This window comes from Momordica charantia (assembly GCF_013281855.1).
Source record: "Momordica charantia cultivar OHB3-1 chromosome 1 unlocalized genomic scaffold, Mcharantia_2.0 BLBB01000001.1, whole genome shotgun sequence".
NCBI classification, from domain to species: domain Eukaryota; kingdom Viridiplantae; phylum Streptophyta; class Magnoliopsida; order Cucurbitales; family Cucurbitaceae; genus Momordica; species Momordica charantia.
The window spans coordinates 24683619-24699950 of NW_028275157.1; the positions used below are offsets into that span (position 1 = coordinate 24683619).

The 16332-nt window shown below is 33.1% G+C and overlaps 1 long non-coding RNA gene across 1 annotated transcript; it reads right to left on the reverse strand.

The window, feature by feature from the left end:
• Positions 1-557: 557 nt before the first annotated feature.
• Positions 558-14789, reverse strand: LOC111025113 (uncharacterized). Its single transcript, XR_002603456.2, has 5 exons — positions 14547-14789; positions 14370-14454; positions 13564-13696; positions 837-956; positions 558-732 (listed from the first exon to the last, which is right to left on the reverse strand). It is a non-coding gene; the product is annotated as an uncharacterized LOC111025113 (long non-coding RNA).
• Positions 14790-16332: the final 1543 nt, after the last annotated feature.

Consider the following 16332-nt stretch of genomic DNA (forward strand, 5'->3'; position numbering starts at 1 on the left):
TAGTCCCAATCAAATATGAACGAAACTTGTCGAACGTGAAAACAAAAGCTAAAAGCTTTTTTTTAGTCACAGTGTAGTTTAATTGACTACTATTCAAGGTTTTACTTGCATAATAAACAGGATGAATAACTTTACCTTTAAGTTAGACCCAACATCGCACCTACAGCAAAATCACTTGCATCACACATTAGTTCAAATGGAAAATTCCAATCTGGTTCAATTATGATAGGTGCTGAGCTACACATGGAGGTAAGGAGTTGTATTCTAACTCGCTTAGAAGTCCACTATTAACCAATTTTCCAATCCTATTGAAATTTATGTGACCTAATCTTAGGTACCAAAGATAGGTATTTTTTTAGGATAAGTTCTTTGCCTTTTGTGTTTAGTTTTAGCATTTTTAAACAACCCTGTATTTAAAATTGTTGTAGTTATGGTTGGTATTAACACATATAAGTTGTTTTCAAGTTTTGCATAACAAATATCAACACCATTTCTTGAAATGAACACATTATTTAATGAAAAAGAAATAGCATAACATTGTTAAAGTAGACAAGAAATTGAAATTAAGTTACTTTGTATTTTGGGAACTACATACACATTATTTAATAATATATACGTATTATTGTCTAAAAACAAATTTAGGTCTCCAACTGCGACTTTTGAGACGACATCTCCCGTTCCGACCGTGAGAGTCATCTCCCCAGCATCAAGTTGCTTCCAGGAACTAATTCTCTGAAAATAATAACAAACATGGTTAGTGACCCTTAAATTCAGTATCCAGGCAGAATCATCATTCTCCAATAAGCAAGTTTCAAGAACAAGTAAATCATATTTACCTTATTTTGCTTTCTACTTTTTGGCCAAGTATGTCAGGTAGTTTATTTTCAAGTGCCCATCCACGTTGTAGTGGAAACATTTTCCTTTTTCTGCAACTTTAGCTTTGCCCTTCTTGGCAGCTGCAGCGGCAATATGGTAAGTTTTTACCCTCGTACCATTGTTCTTCTTCTTTTTCTAAGCTTTACTTAAAAAAATAAGAATGCATAAATTTGGTATTTGAGGTTGAACCTCGATAAAACAGTTTTGAGGTGGCAACATTTGCCTCCCCTTCCAGTTGTACGTTTGCCTAAAAAAGAAAAATCTACAACTCATTCAAAAGCATCGTAAGGTTGTACTCTATCTTGTTCATCACAGCATTGCTGCAGAACTGTAAGAAACTCTTCGGAAGAGATTCCAAAAGAAAGCTAACTTTGCTCCCCTCGTCTATGACAACCCATCCACTTCAGCCACATTAAAGTGGACCGTTCGATTGAGAACATGTTCTCGCAATGATGTTCCCTCTTTTATGGAGGAATTGTAAATGAACTAGAGTGCATCATGTCGGGCTTGAATGGACGGTTGTCCAAACATGTCCTGTAATGAGTCCATGATCTTCCTTGTGGTGACCATGCTCTCATGCTTTTTGGCCAGCACATTAGATATGCTTGCCAAGATGTAGACTTTGGTCTTGTAATTGACTTTGATCCATCTGTCATATATATCCCGACTAGCTCGGGCTGCATTAGGCAAGAGAGCCTGAGGACACTCCTCAGTTAAGACGAACCTAAGATCATTCTACCACAACTGTCATGTTAAGGTTTGTTTTCCATTCTGTGTAATTTTCGCTGTTAAGTTTTTAGGTGGCAAGCAAGGCAATGACAGAAGTAGACAAGCTGAAATACAAACAAATCTATATTCAACTATTGCACTACCCATTAAACCAATCAATTTTAGCAACAATGTAATAATGTATCCTATCAATCAAGATTATTTTTGCAACCATGCTTCAGTGATTCAGAGCAACAGCTATGGTGCAGCAGTCAGCTATCCTTCACTAAATTTAGACATTCTTAACTATATATTACACCAGAATAACTCTTATTCATATAACAGTCAGTCACCGTTTGTTTGGTCAATAAGTTATTAACTAACTCAACAACTTCCCGTAAGCGTGACCCGCCATTTTAAGACCCAGAGGTCCGTCCCAATAAGCCGGCCGTAGGAAATGACAAATATTGGTGGAAAACCTAAGAGACCTTATCCATTTATGGATTTCACCCTGATTTTGATTCCACGCAACAAGCACTTCGTAGAGGTGGTCGCTCCAGGACGACACGCAGGTCGTGTATGAAACTTCATGTTGCAAACCAATGGATGAGACCGCATAATGTGTTGTCACACTTTCTTCTCCCACTTACTATAAATACTTTCTTCATTCACATTGGAATTAAACCATGCAAACACCTTCCATAGTGCGGCCACGCCAAGGGTGACACGGGTCCGAGCATGGAACTCACGTTGTGAACTTATACAAATAACGTGAGGGAAATAATGTATATATATACCCCATATATCTTATATAGTTGGTATATTTTATATATACACCTAATCCTCCCACCTAGTATCTTAAAATTAGGGTTTTTTAGGTAAAATCCGGCTAAATTATATTATCTAAGTTTATTAGTCTGCCCAATATAATGTATATGTTGGAATTGTTTAACACTAGTGTTTTAGTTCATTAAACACTTTAACGATCAAACCACATTATTGAAGGGATCGAATCCCAAGCGGAAGCGGTTAATTGCTTGTGATTCAATTCGGTTTTCAAAAACAAAACATTTCTTTTCAAGAAGAGGTTAAGCCTCACGGGAAGAAGAAAATAGCTTACGTTTGTAGACCGTTGACGAAATCTTCTTCCTCGAATCATGTTTTTGCTTGACACGACGAATGTTCCTGTGCACACGAACCAAGTGTTGGACACTACCACGTAGTTACCTCACTATTACTCTAGGAATAAGAATGAGATTGTGGGATCTTGGTTCTTTAGAAGGAAAGCAAAATGGGAATACTTAATTGTGAGATAGAAGTCCTTTTTTCTACAGCAAAACCTTGCACACAAAAAAACACACACACAAATTGCGTGTGTTTTATAACCAATGAAGGAGAAGGGAGACAGGGAGTAACCTCCCACTCTCCGCCTCACTGCTCCCCAGCAAAAATGCTGGGGAGTGGTGAATAGTTATGTTAATTAGATTAATTAACATAATTAATGTAATTAACATTTTATTTAATTAAATTTAATTATATAATTAATTAAATTAAAACTATTTTAATTTAATAAATTATATTTAATTAAATAATTAATTAAATAAAAACTATTTTAATTTAATTAATAATTAATTAAATCTTATGTAACTAATTAATTAAATAAACATAATTTAATTTGAACCATATTAAAATATATATATATATGTATATCTCTCATAACTTATAGAATTTAATATGAATCTAATTAACCTATAGTATTTAATATAAATCTAATTCACATTAAACTTTAATCTATAGTTTTAATATGAATCAAATTCATATTAATCTCTGATAATATAGAGTTTTATAATGTATCATCATACATTATATTAAATTGTGTCATACACAATTAACTCAAATTTTCTTTAATTAAATTTGAACAATTTAAAATCCTTCTAAGACTTGATGTTTTTAATTACCCCTTACGAGCTAGCAAGGAGACCTAATAGACCTATAGATCAGAAGCTCCAACGTTACGAGATTAATAAGTTAAACTCATTAACCACCTCAATCAACATACGTTAACTACAGGTTACTCCACTAATAATCCGCAGCTGAACTCTTCTCACTATAGAGTATTTTTGTGTCCACGAATATCGACCATTGACAGCAAGTCAATCTTTCACGAGTGTTCGTCACCATAGATGGGTCAAATTACCGTTTTACCCATGTGTTACATCTTGTACCTTACGTACCACTGATTCTCTAATGAACAACCCGATTATGGTCCGACCAATAACCGGAAGTCCCTCTCGGGCCAGTGAGAGGGTGGGTCCTCTTGTTCAAGTCCCGGAGTCAGCACTAAAAGGAACATTCATCTACTCCCCTAAAATCGGGGAGGACTGAATTCCATCTTGTAAAGTTATGTTCCCATCTCTCCACTCGGTCTCGTCTCCAAAATGATAAGAAGATGAGTCTGTGACTCGGGCCAGTCTCACCCATACAAATCAAAGGACGAGCCTTTACGGGCAGGAGTCCATAACTCACTCAGGATTGAGAATGATTTGCCTCGTCATCCTATGAAATAGCAATCTGTTAGTTAACGGCATTACATCTAAAGATTGGCTGTTTCGTGGTCTGGTCTTATACAAACCCATTGTATAGTATATCTCCACTCGCATGTCTCCACACGAACGACCTGGATTAGGTCGTCTGTAACATTTACAAAGTGGATCGTATCTATAGTGTTGCCAGGATAAGGTACTCAGCCTTGTCCATGTACTATAGACCTTTTAGGTTATTCTAGGGACATTATTCACTTGTATATCAAGGGTATATCAAATATATACCCGATATATATACTGTCCCGGTTGCATTATAATAACCTTGGATGTTTAGTTTATTATATTTAGACAATGCAATGCTATGAATTCAACAACAAATTGATTGAATAAAACTTTATTGAATATAAATTTCTTTTTACAAAACTACAAGTTTTGGGCAAAACACCCAACAATTATTGCACGCTATAAAACTTTGACTAATTCAACCCCTAGGTCGGTTCCAAGGTAGAGGGGTTCCCTTAGGGTCATCTTAAGTACCTCAACCTATACAAAACCTTCCTTTGACAGAGTACCTTAAAGGCAATATTTTATATGAACTGTTTATTTTGTCGTTTTAAACTTATTTAAAATCGAAAAAAATATATATAACCTAAGGTCAAATCAATTTCAAACCCCTTTAAAATTAATTATTAAAGACCTACGGTTTGCATGAAATTCTTGATTATAGATTTTAATTTCTATTAACCAAACTTATAACACTTATAAATTTAAAGAAATTGAAACTATAATCATGCATTAATGACATACATAAATATAATATTTATATTTAGGAAAGTAATGTCATACTGAATGCAGCTCTATTATCATCTAATTAATACAACACTTATATTAATCTATTATGAAAAGAAATCATGTCATCATACTCTATAACTATTATATACATACGATGTTTGAACATGGTTAACCTATTGTGGGATTTTAAACTATATGGTATACTTTTATGCAACATATATTTAATTAACTATTCATTCACAATGCATGATGATTAAATAGCAAAATAGACCGATTTTTGGTATTTTATAATAAATTGACCCATCACCGAGGAGCCGCACGCCCAAAACAATGGGCCCTTACATTGATCAAATCAACAGAAAAACTGTAAATAAAAACAAGATCGAAAGTAGTGTCACGGCTTTGATACCAATTGAAGGGATCGAACCTCGCAGCGGAAGCACGTGAACGCGTGTGCTTATATCTTGTTTTGGAAATATAAAAAAGAAAAGACATAAGCATAATAAAAGGAATCAATGCAATCTACATCTGAAGACACTTCTTCAATGTAGACACCAACCCCACAAAAAAGCCTTCATCGCTATCCTTTTAGATGTTAATAACTCGGTTTGTGGGAACCGTCTTAAGATTGAGAGGAAGATCGAGAGGAAGATCGAGAGATTGAGGGCGGGGTCTCTAGCTAGAGTTTTCGAAACGAATTTAACCTCCGACCAGGGAACCAAAAGAAAAAGGGGAGAATCTCACTTTATAAGGGATGAAGAGTGAGGGGGAAGTCACAACTTCCCAACTCACCGCGTCCCCACTTCCCAACATTAATGGTGGGAAGTGGGAGGTTTTCCTCCTTTTTGTTTCTTTTTTTTATGTTATTTAATTTAATTAAAAAATGTTAATTAAATTAATTATTAATTGAATATAATTCAATTAGATTGATAGTTAATTAAATAATTACAAAAATAATTATTAATTAAATGAAATGGAATCTAATTTAATTTAATCAAATTAATATATCTCATTGATCTAATTAATTTAATTATATCGTATTTAATTAAATTAAACTTAAATTAAACAACCATATTAGAATCAAATTTTAATATTCATCTCTCTCATAATTTTGAATTCAATTCAAAATTATCTTTATATCATAATGTATCAACGTACATATTACTTGCGTATCATACAATTAACTTTAATTCCCATTAACAAGCTTGAACAATTCAAATTATTTTCAAGATTAAATATTCTTAGCTATCATTTACGAGATAGCAAAGGGACCTAATAGATCTGTAGATTAGAAGTTCCAACGATATGATATTAACTGATTAAGCTCATTAACCATATTAATTAACATTCATTAATTGTCGGTCGCTCGACTGAAGACCCACAGCTGCGCTCTTCTCACTATAGAATATTTTTCATCCACGGACAAGTCAATCTTTCACGAGTGTTTGTAACCACAGCTTGGTCAAATTATCGTTTTACCCCTCTGTAATATCTTGGAGCTTAGGTACTACTGATCCTCTAATGAACAACCCGTTTATGGACCAATAACTAGAAGTCCATCTCAGGCCAGTTAGAGGGTTGAACCCCTTGTTAAAATCTCAAAGTTAGTATTTAATAAAACATTCATCTACTTACCATAAAGTCGGAAAAAAGTGAATTCCATCTCGTGTAGTTATGTTCACAACTCTACACTCGATCTCATCCCCAAAATGGTAGGAATATTGAGTCAGCGACTACAGCCACTCTCACATATACAAATCAAAAGACGACTCCTAACAGGCAGTAGTCCATAACTCACCCAGGATTGTGATCGAGTTACCTTGTCATCCTATTGTGATATTAATCTATTAGTTAACGGTGTTACAAGTAAAGATTAATTATTTCACGGTTCAGTCTTATACAAACTTATTTTATAGGATACCCATATTTGCATGTCTCCACATGAATGACCTAGATCAAGTCATTTGTAACTATTACAAAGTGACCTGTATCCATAGTGTTTCCAGGATAAGGTATCAAACCTTACCAATATATTATAAATTTTTTAGGTTATTACTAGAACATTATCCACACGTATATCAAATATATATTGTATATATATACACTATATTTCAAACATATATGTTGTATATTAAATATATACTGCATACCTATTTTATACTATTCTGATTACATGACATAACCTTGAATGTTAATTTATCTGATTTGGTTTAATACAATTCTAAGATAAACATAAATAACAACTTTATTGAATGAATATTTGTTTTATGTTTACAATACATGAGTTTAGACCATAAAACCCAACACACTGAAGATCCACAATTGCACTTCTCACTGTATAATATTTTGCGTCCACGAATTTTGACCATTAGCAGTAAGTCAATCCTTCACAAGTGTTCGTAACTTCAACTGGGTCATATTACCGTTTTACACTTGAGTCACTTCTTTCATCTTAAGTACCACCGATCCTCTAATGAAAAACTTGTTTATGGTCCGACCATTAAACAGATGTTCCTTTAGGGCCAGTGAGAGGGTGGGGCCCCTTGTTCAAGTTTTGAAGTCAGCACTTAAGAGAACACTCATCTACTTATCCTACAGTCAAGAACGAGTGAATTCCATCTTGTCTAGTTATGTTCCTAGCTCCCCACTCGGTCTCGTCCCCAAAATGGTAAGAATATTGAGTTGACAACTCGAGCTAGTCTCACCTATACAAATCAAAGGACAAGCCCTAACAAGCAGGAGTCCATAACTCACTCAGGGTTGAGATCGAGTTACCTGGTCATCCTATTCAAATATTAATATACTAGACAATGGTGTTACAATTAAAGATTAATTATTTTACGGTTTGATCTAATACGAAGTCATTGTATAGGATATTCGAATCGCATGTGTCCACACGAACGATCTGGATCAAGTAATGTATAATGCCTCAGGCCAAAGATTTGTAATCTATATTTGGCCCTAATTAGTTCTGCATTCCCCTACGACCTGGTCGCGCCACCATTTAGTTATGGGCTACTTAGAAGATCGTAGACTATCCCCACAGACCAACACGAGTCCTTCCAGCATGCTTTGTCCTCACTCACATGCTTCATAGGAAATCAACTAGGAGGTTACCCAGGTCAAGCACGCTAAACTCTGGAGTTCTTACGATTGAGTGACCGAAAATAAAGGTGCACCTTGTTAGTATAAGTATTGACTATCAATTATTTGAAGCCTTTATTGACTATTCTTCCATGATCTCATGATCTCTCTCATTCGTATGTGGTATCGGTTAATTCATGTACCCCTCATCTCAATCCAGATGCCGAAAAGCGATGGGTAAAACTAATGGACCTTCGTTTTAGTGTGGTCAACCGTCACAAGTCACCGAAACACCGTTGTTCATGAATCGTTGAAGGAAAGCACCTGTCGTTCGCGGATTTAGGCATCTAGGCGCATTGCTACTACGCAGCCAGAGGAACGACGTAGTTGCTGAGGGAGAAACGTCGTCGTCCGAGCTGCTGCAGGTCGGAGAACACGCCAGCCGCTGTTGATTGTCGGATAACATAGTGCCAACCAGAGAGTAGCCGTCGAGACCACGGGATCTGGTGTGAAACCGCTACTGCAGATTTTCATGAGGCGCCGGAAGACCAAAATGACCAAAACTGGAGGGAGGAGGGGGTGGTGGCCCACGAAATCAACAAGAAGAAGTTAAGGGGAGGAGAAGAATATAATAAGATGCTACAGTTCCCTTTTTGTTGTTGCTTCTATTTTTCTTTTCCCTATTTCTTTTCATTTCTTTTGTTTTTTTACCATAAATAAAAAAATAAGGAAATAAAAATAGGGATATTAACCTTTAAATAAGGAAGGTTTTCATAATCCTTTTGTTAAAAGGAAATCTACCCTAAAAAGAAGTAGGGACAAGTTTAAAATGTTAACTTATATTTAAAACCCAATAATAAATTCCAAAAGAGAAAATAAAATTTCCAAAACTTTTAAGATTTAATTAAAAATCTTTTTCCAAAATTTGAAACTTTATTTATCTTAATTCAACGAAATTAAACTTAAATTCGAATGTACCCAAAATTAAAACTCTAAAATTAGGAAATCCAGAAATTTAAATTATCCAGATATGGGGAAAAACCAAAGGTCGGATATAAATCTTAAAATATAAATAATCCAAAAATTCGGGGCGTTATATACTACCCACCTTAAAAAACTTTCGTCCTCGAAAGTTGAGTAGTCAAATAACCCTTGGTGCTTGACCTATATATTCTTTTACTTATTAGTTGTTTCCTTCAAAATCTGTACTAGGATGGCTCCTTACTTCCTTACTCTCGGTGGGTATTTTGAGTAATAGAGAGCTTTATACTTTCACTATAAAACTGATAACAAAGCACTGAGCTTGGCGGTGTGAAGACTTACCGCAAACAACCTAGTGGTTCGAACTTAAAAATCGCTTATAAAACTGAACATACGGAACAAGGACCAATTTACAATAGAATACTAAGGCTATGATAATTCCAATACTATCACTTTTAAGAGAAGATAAGTATAAACAACCGAGGATAGGGCCGGAAGGAGTACCTGTAGCGACAACATTTGTGTGTTTTACGAGATAGTTTTTCCTTCCTGATTGTCCTCTAGGTACTTGCGTCAATTATCGAGCAATCTCTTACACAATGGCCCACCTCCACTACAACAAATTCGACTTTTAATGACGAGCATTGCCCGTCATTAAAAGGAAACGATGGCTGTCATTGACCGTTCTTGTTTTTTTTTCAATGACGGACGGTTTTAATGCCCATCATGAAGAGCGTTGTTTTCATGACGGACGTGCCCGTCATGAAAGGGTAACCATGACGGACAATGACCTACATTTTTTCCAGTGTCATTGTTTCTTTTAATTTTTCATGGCGGTTTTTGCCCGTCATTTTTTGTACATCATGGAATGACTATATTTTATGACATATATTAACCGTCATTATCTCGTGAATAATTTAATTAAAAAAATAGTTGGTTGCCAATCACGTGGCTAACCAACCATATTTCTTTTGAACTTATTCACAAAATAGTATCTCAATATTGCAATCGAAATTAGCTAATTAATATGCCACAAACGCATCACTCAATAGTTGTTCAAAGTTTTCATACATGTTTGTAAAATAGTCTTTGTGTAGCTTCAAACATATTAGTTGTATTCTTTGTCATCATGATCATAATTTTCTTTTCCCTTAGTAGTATCATTTTCATCCTTATCCTTCGTACTAGTTGTTCATCATGCCAAATCCATATCTTATAACTCTTATCAATACCATAGAAAATAAGTTTTCCCTAACTATGTTCAACTCTTGTAGAACGCCAGTTGCATAGTTCAAGCAAGGACACCATATGAAGTTTGAACCAGTTGAATGTCGTAGTCCATTTTCAATGAAATTCTCAACACCCAAATTATATTCCACTAACATTCTATCTCTGTTCATTCATGACTTTCCATACCGAACAACTTAACTAAATAAAATATCTACAAAGAAAAAGTGAAAAATGCTATATCAAACAAAATAAAGTATATAAAAAAACAAAATAAAGTATAAAAACCAATTAAAAATAAAGTATATAAAAGTCTCTCGTTTCCAATTAAAAATAAAAAATTAGGGGAAATAAAAACCAAAAACTCTAAATATTAAAGTAGGCCAACAGATGCCACTAACATCGTTAAATACCAAGATATATGTAAGCGCAAGAATGATGCTTAACTACATAAGAGACGTTGTTGTAACACTTAAAAGGGTGAATCTATATATCTTTGCAAATGTAAAGTCCATCCAAATGAGATTTTGAACCAAAATAAAAATCAAGTCATGAAATCTCAAGCACATATCTACCGAGTGGAAGTGCTTAACATCTTTCTCGAATTTGAATTTTATCTTATTCGAGGTGGTTGATCACATTTAATGGAGAGAATAAAAAAAAAAAAGAATGTAAACAATCACGAATCTCCTTTCCAAAATAATAAAAAAAACAACAATTCATCTTCTCGTTTCTCAAACACTAATGTAGAATTTCTTTTTCTTTTTTTTTCTTTTTAATTTGTGTCCAGTTAAAATACATCAGCGTCAAGATCCATAATTCGATTTCTTCACTGATGATTTGAGAATCTCAAGTAGTCCAAATATAAACATATTGTGCATGGGTACAAAAAATAAAAAATAAAAAAGCACATCATTAAAGCAAGAAGATACCTCCAGATTTGAGTAAGGTTACTAAGCTTCAAACATTGTCCAGTCTTGTAGTAGGATGTGAGAAGGGTCGCAAAATCACGGAACTTGGATTTTTTTAAAACTTGAAAGGTAGTTTGGAGCTTTATTGTCTGGAGCAAGTGAAAAGCTAAGGATCCGTTTGATAACCATTTTAATTTTTGGTTTTTGGTTTTTGTTGTTTTTGGTTTTTAGTTTTTGGTTTTTGTTGTTTTTAAAAAACAAAAACTATGTTTGATAACGATTTTTAGTTTTTTGTTTTTAAAAAACAAAAAAGCAAAACATGTTTGGTAACTAGTTTTTTGTTTTTAAAAGTTAGAAAATTGAAAATACATATTAGAGAGAGAAAATTTGATGTAGAGTAGAGATGACAATGGTGTGGGTGCGAGTGAGGATGCTCTCCCCCATTCTCGTGGTCGTGAAAATTTTCAGTCTTCGTCTCCACCTCGTTCTTGGGTCCGAGAGATGTTCTCGAGAAAAATTATCGGTTTTATTATTGTTTTTAATTATTTTTAGAATTTAAGTATAAAAAAGTGTAATAAATATATATTAATTATTTAAAAAATAGAATCGGGGACGGGGTTGGGATACCCATTTCCTATTTTTTGAGACCCGACCCTACGGAAATTTTTGTCACCCCCTAATGTAGAGATTTAGATAAATGTAAATAAACTTTTGGAAGATAAATTTTAGAGATAAATAAAAACATTTAGAAAAAAATAGTGAAAGAAAAGTTAAAGACAACCAGAGAAAAATTTTAGAGAAAAAAAGTAAAGTCGGGAGGAAAACATATGTTAAAGAAAAAAAAATATAAAGAAAGAGAAAAATTATAGTGGTAACAAATTTAGACATAAAAACAAGATTCAAAATATACTTTTTAGAGAAAATAAAAAAATACAAAGATAAATAAAAGTTACAGTGAAAGAAAATTGAAGGAGAAAATAAAATATAATTTTCAGAAGAAAAAATAGATTACGAACACAAAGAAAAGTTATAAAAGATGAAATTTTAGAAAGAAAAAAGTTAGGAAAAATATTAAATTTTTAGACAGAAAAATGAAACTGGTAGAAAAAAACAAAAAATAGAGAAAAACTTGGAGAGAGACAAATAATAATAAATATTCAAAATATGAAAATTTGAAGACAGAAAAATAAAGTTTGTAGAGAGGAATTTAGAAATAAAAAAATTTTAGAATTAGAAATAAAATTTTCAAAGATAAATATGAGAAATAAAAGAAAAAGAGTATTAGAAGAAGAAATCAGATTTTGAAAAACAAAAACTTGTTTTTGAAAAGTACTTTTTTTTGTTTTTGAAATTTACGTAGAATTTCAAAATGAACAGAAAATTGAATTGGCTATGAAACAATCCTGTTTTTAAAAAACTAAAAACTAAAAATCAAAAACAAAAAACGAAATGGTTATCAAACGACCCTAAAACAAAGCCAATACTGCAAAATTGGGGTAAAAGGAGAACATGGATCGCCTAGCCTTCCATGGGAGTAATGGGGCATAAGAAAAGAAACGATAACAATCTAAATGATTTGGAAGTGTTTGAAGGACTTCAACCACACAAATATTTGCAATCATTGAAAATCTATGACTATGGAGGCAAATTTTTGCCTAACAATATTTTTGTTGAGAATTAAGTAAGAATACTTCTCTGGTATTGTGAAAATCGTGAGGGGCTTCCAATGTTGGGGCAATTAACCAATCTAAAGAGTTTTACTATCAGTTCATTGCTCAATGTACGAAGTATAGTCAAAGAGTTCTATTGGAATGAGTCTAACCAAGGGGCTTTCTTTCTCAAGCTAGAGACACTTGCAATCTTTGACATGTCTTACTTGGGGCGATGGGAAGAACAGATACTAGTTGCTTCAAATGCTACGATTTTTCATAATCTTTAGAAATTGGAAATTGTTCATTGTCCTATATTGTTGAATACTCCAAACCCTCAAGTAGTCCAATCTAAATAAAATAATTTGATTTTTTCACTGATGAAAAGTAAAACTGAAAAAAGAATAATGAATGAAGTATCCCATAACTTTCTATCACCGAGCACAAAAACATAAATTTGGGTACTTTCAATTACAGAAATGTATGTCTCTTGACCAATTGAAATTTAAGTCTCTTAACAAATTAACTTAGTCCAACTAATTACAATATAACAAAATCCACGCCACGTCACAAATGGAGCCAAAAAAACCAATAATATAGAACAAAAACTGAGGCTAAACGTATAAAAAAAAAGACTCAAAAAGAATACTAACCTTGTATAAGCTTCGTGGATAGTAAAATAAAAGTACTTTCCAAAACAACAATAGACTTTTCTTGAGGTGGGTATCCATAGACTTGAATTTATAGCTCAAATGCAACAAAATTAAAGCACATCGAATGAGAAACTCTTACGACGTTTTCGAAGTGGGGTTTGAGTGTGGGGACAAAAAACTCCGAACTTTGGAAGAAGACAAAGCTTGTGCGGTCTTCACGGTGAAGAACTTGAATTTTCCAGGAAGGCAGCCCCAATTTTCGTTTTGGGTGGCTGGAGGATGAAAACAGAAAAAAAAGGCTCGAAACGATGTCGATTTGAATTCTAATGTGTTTTTAAAACAAGGGTAAAAACGACGTCGTTTTAAACACAGCAGGTGGGAATGTTTTTTTTAATGAAAACGACGTCGTTTTAAACCGAATTGCAAGCAATTTTTCCCTTTCCTGCAATGTCGTTTTCAAACTGACATTAATTCTTACGTTTTCATTTCAGTTTTATACCGACATTGTATGCATGTTTTAATGTCAGTTAGGAATCTAAATTAACGACTTCGTTTTTCCTTTCTTTACCATGACGTTTCTCAAGTGATTTTGCAAATTTACAAAAATTAGAGAAAACACAAAGCACTATTTTTTCACAATTTTAAACCCTAGATAAAACTAATCATAAAAATCAATTTTAATACATTAAAATACATTTTAAAGGTGCTGGTCATGGTAAAAACAGTTCAGAATTAAGAATTCAAATTTTGATACTAAACAAACTAAAACTATGAAAATAACATAAACCATTAAAAACCGTTATGAACCAATTTTATGAACATTTTTAGAACCTTTATAATTCTGATTTCAGATCTCAAATTAACAAAAATAAGGCTTAAACAGTATCTATTTTATCTTAATAATGAACCCTAAAAATAATTTACACAAGGAAGAATGATGCTTACCGTTCGTGCGTTTTCCTCTCTACCGTAAAGAATAAAATGAAAAAATTTTCCAGCAACTAAGAGAGCTTGAAATGATTATAGAAACCTTAGAAAAATAGATATGAACATGCTTAGGTTCTATAAAAAAAATTAGGGAAATTGACTGCCAAAACTAGACTAAAAGAAACCATTTCTTACCGAAAAGGCGAAACCGATGAACGACCTTCAAGAAACTTGGAAACACAGCTATTTCTCCCTCTAAGGTGTGATTTACAGTATTAAGATGGAGAATGAAGAGAGATTTGGTTTGAGTTGTTCTTGGAGGAAATTGAATGAAACAAACATAGCTAACTTAAGGAGAATGACTTGGAAGATGAAACAAACATGAATATTTGGAAGATGAAACAAACTTCTTCTCTCTCCTCATGCATGAGGGATTACTTAATGGGATTGTTAGAGTTTTTTGGTCTTCCTAACTTATTTACTACATGTGTCACTTGGGTGGAAGATGGGTTATATTGCCTAATCATGGTTAGTGGAAGGCGAGTTATATTGCGTAACCACGGTTATGAGTTAAGTAAAATTCTCTATAGTCCCCTAATTAAGTTAATTTAATTAAGGTAGAAAAATAAAGAGTAAAATAAAGTTAGTATGGGGCTTTACTTGGTTAATTACCTTATAATTAAACTTTGGATAAAATGTATGAAACTTTATAAATATTACAATTACCATAATTCACAACATTTATCTAATTACTAAAGTATTATTGTTAATTTTGTTACTTAAATACAATTATAATCTTGCTAATCTTAATAATCTCTTTATGCATATTTATTTTTTATTATTATAATTAATTAAACATTGATAAGATGAATCACTAAATTTTGTTGTAAATTTCTTTTAATAAGTAAATAAAATTAACTTGAGCTTAATTAGTTAGAGTATTAGAAGCCTAAAATTATTAACTAGGATTGATTAAAGTTTATTGGCATAAAACTAATTAGATTTGACTAGCTTACCTAAAAAAAGAAAAAACAATAATATAAAGTCATGAAAATACCCTTATAGGTAAGGTGGGGCATTACAGCAAGGCTCTCTTCCTAGACATGCTCAAGTTCCAAAAAGAGCTGGAAAAAAGCAATGCAAGGTGGTAACTTTGAGAAGTGTATTATCTTACGAAGGACCAAAGATGCAGTTGAGGTAGAAAAACCTTCCACATCAATCTAGACTGCCCCTAGTGAAGCAGAGAAATAAAAAAACACCTCGAGTGAGGGGGAGGCGCATGGCACCTCTCCAAAAAAAAAAAAAAAAAAAAAATCATCTTTTGCCCCGATTCCTCCTTTCCCTCAAAGATTAGCCAAGAAAAACCAAGAAACTAAGTTTATAAAGATTTTAGACATTCTTAAACAACCTCACATAAACATTACTTTAGTTGATGCCTTAGAACAAATGCCGAATTATGTTAAATTCCTAAAGGATATTGTATCTAGAAAAAAGAAGTTAGGTGAACATGAGATGGTAGTTATGACTAAGTGTAGTAGTGAAGCTATAGGTAGCCCTTTGCCCATAAAATTTAAAGATCCCGACAGTTTACCATCCTTTGTTCTATTAGAGGAAAGAATTTAGGTAGATATTTATGCGACCTAGGTGCTAGTATCAACCTAATGCCATTATTTGTTTTCAAAGAATTAGGCATAGGAGAAGCTAGACCAACTACAATTATCCTCCAATCAGCGAATAGATCCATTAAGAAGCTTGAAGGATAAATAGAAGATGTTCTAGTTTAGGAAGATAAGTTTATCTTCCCTGCAGACTTCATCATCTTATATTGCGAGGCTGATTTGGATGTACCTATCATTTTAAGTATACCCTTCCTAGCTACAAGAGATACGATGTTTAATGTTCAAAAAGGAGAAATAACAATGAAGGTTGATAATGAGGAGGTGAAGTTTAATGTGTTGGATACAATGAAATTCCAAGAGAT